Here is a 2,952-nt window from a genome sequence, read left to right on the forward strand (position 1 = left end):
AATTGATGATTTTAAAATATAGCTTTAGGCATGTCTTTAACATTATTTTCATATTCAGAAGGGGGAACAAATGATATTCCCAAATGGTACTGACATTTTGGGTATGATTTGATGGAAAGAGTGGTGGAATTAAGCGCAGAAGATTAAAATTTTGCTGAAGTCTTTCTCACTTATTAGTGTTTTCAATATATGATTCTTATCTATACAAATCATTCACCCTCTGTATCCTCATATGTGAATAATAACATCTGTTTGGTGAAGATTAAATGAGATGGGTTTTGTCAGAACCCATTTGTCAACCACAGGAACTGTTTAAAAGAAAAGCCTGGTCAGGGTTCTCCTTGTGGCTACTTATTCTCTTCCAGAAAAATCCCCAAGAATGGAGACAACACCTCTACCTTATAACTTGACCTGAAATTTTGGGTTCTTCATAATGTATGCATCTTATGCTTTGAGTCCATACTCCCCACATATAAAAAAATCTACTCAGAATTTCAAGAAAACAAAGCCAGTAAATCTTCACTTTTTCACTAAACATCTTTATCTTAAAATCTATTTTGGCTCTTCTACTGTTCTTATCTGAACTTTTTCCAAGAGTCTCAAGTGGGTTGAGGATACATTATGTTAAAAAGGACTGAGATATCATGGGTGAATCTTACACCTCTACACAAATTTTAACCCTCAGCTCAGCTAACCACAGCCTATTCTTGTTTCCCCTTAATTCACAGGTAGATGCTGAGAAGAAGACATCACATGATATGGATACTGTCCTGGGTAATCAATAGCTCAGGGTTTCAAGAATGTGAGTTCATCCTGATGGGGCTCCCAGGCATTCATGAGTGGCAACGCTTGCTCTCCTTGCCCCTGGCTCTGCTCTACCTCTTAGCTCTTGGTACCAATCTCCTCATCTTTATCACCATCCAACATGAGCTTTCCCTGCACCAACCTGTGCATCTCTTCCTTGGTATCTTGGCTGTGGTGGACATTGGCCTGGCTACTACCTGGCCATTTTCTGATTTGATGCCAAAGCCATCAGCCTCCCTGCGTGTTTTGCTCAGATCTATGTCATCAACTCTTTTATGGGCATTTTCCTCTGCATGGCTGTGGATAGATATAGCCATTTGCTATCCCTTTCATTACTCCTCCATAGTCACCGAGGCTTTTTGTGATCAAAGCCACACTGTCCATGGTACTCAGGAATTGTCTGTTGACCATCCCAGTGCCTGTACTGGCTGCCCAGCAAGATTGTTGCTCTAAAAATGAGATTTACCACTGACTATGCTTGAACTTGGCAGTCACTAGTCAGGCTTGTGATGACATCACTAGTCTGGCTTGTGATGACCACTTGGCCTTGGCCTGGGTTATGTTTGGGAGTGACATGGGTCTGGTCTTTGCTTCCTATGCTTTATTTGCTCAGTGCTGAAGCTGAACTCTGCTGAAGCAAGATCTAAAGCCCTGAATACGTGCAGCTCCCATCTCATACTCATTCTCTTTTTCTACACAGCCCTTATATTAATATCTGTCAACCATCTGGCAGGAAGAAAGGTTCCCTTCACTACTTTTCTCCTTGATATGCTGCACAGTGTCATGCCCCAAGTCCTTAACCCCATGGTGTATGCACTTTGGACCCAGGAGCTGAGAGCGGGCTTCCAGAGGGTGCTTGATTTGGGTGGATACGTGGCCAGGAAGTGAGCCAGCTTTAAACGACAGAATTTTATAGTTGGTATTACAGAAAGAACACAGGCTTTGAAAGTACAACAGTCCTGGGTTAAAATTCCACATACACTAATTGCTAGGAACATCAATTCAAATCAATTTACCTATTTATATATTACATGCTATGTGCAAGGCACTGTTCTAAACATTTCACAAATATTAAGTCACTTAATTGCAATAACAACCCTATGAAGCAAGCACAATTGTTTTTATACATTTTGCAGATGAGGCGAGAAAGTTGAGAAACTGACTCAGTTTCTGGTTGCAGAGTGAAATTAGAACCCAAGATGTCAGGCTCCAGAGTCCCTGCTCTGAATCTTTTCTCTCTATTAAACCTCAGCACTAATTTTTAAAACTGTAATTAAGATGACATTAAAAAGAATGATATTTAACTAAGTGAAATTATATATCACTTAGCTGTTAATAAAAGAAAATTCCACTTAAAAGTTGGCAGTAATTTTTCTTTCTAATGGTAAATATAGTAGGTTTTAAATCATCTCGAAAGAGTCACTGTAGAGAACTCTCCTAAATAAGTGACGAATTCGACAGGAATTATTTTGTCACGTTATAAACTCTTTGCCAACTCGAGTTCATTTACATAAAACATTAAGAGGAATATTTCACTTTTTTTTTTAGGTTATATTGGCTTATAACATTGTGTACGTTTCAGGTGTACATTATTATACTTCAGTTTCTTTATAGACTGCATGACGTTCACCATCAAAAGTCTAGTTTTATCCTTCACCAGACATATGTATCCCTTTACCCCTTTTGACCTCCCCCTACCTCCTTCCCCTCTGGTAACCACTAATCTGTTCTCCTTATCCATATGTTTGTTTATCTTCCATGTATGAGTGAAATCATATAGTGTTTGCCTTCCTCTGTCTGGCTTATTTCTCTTAGCATAATAACCTCAAGGTGCATCCATGTTGTCACAAATGACACTCTTTTGTCTTTTTTATGGCTGAATAGTATTCCATTCCATTATATATATATATATATATACCACATCTTTTTTACCCCTTCATCTGGGGTTGCTCCATATCTTGGCTATTGTGAATAACTCTGCAATGAACATAGGGATGCACAAATCAATTTGAATTGTTGAATTCATGTTCTTTGGAAAAATACCCAATAGTGGGATAGCTGGATCATATGATATTTCTATTTTTAATATTTTGAGAAATCTCCATACTGTTTCCCATAGTGGCTGCACGAGTTTGCCCACGAGCAGTG

General features: G+C 38.7%; 1 pseudogene; it reads left to right on the top strand.

Moving 5' to 3' along the window:
* The first annotated feature begins 753 nt into the window (after positions 1-753).
* On the top strand, positions 754-1,692 carry LOC103553542 (olfactory receptor 56B34-like; annotated as a pseudogene).
* The last annotated feature ends 1,260 nt before the right edge of the window (positions 1,693-2,952 follow it).

The sequence above is a fragment of the Equus przewalskii genome, chromosome 6 (assembly GCF_037783145.1).
Source record: "Equus przewalskii isolate Varuska chromosome 6, EquPr2, whole genome shotgun sequence".
Lineage (NCBI taxonomy): Eukaryota > Metazoa > Chordata > Mammalia > Perissodactyla > Equidae > Equus > Equus przewalskii.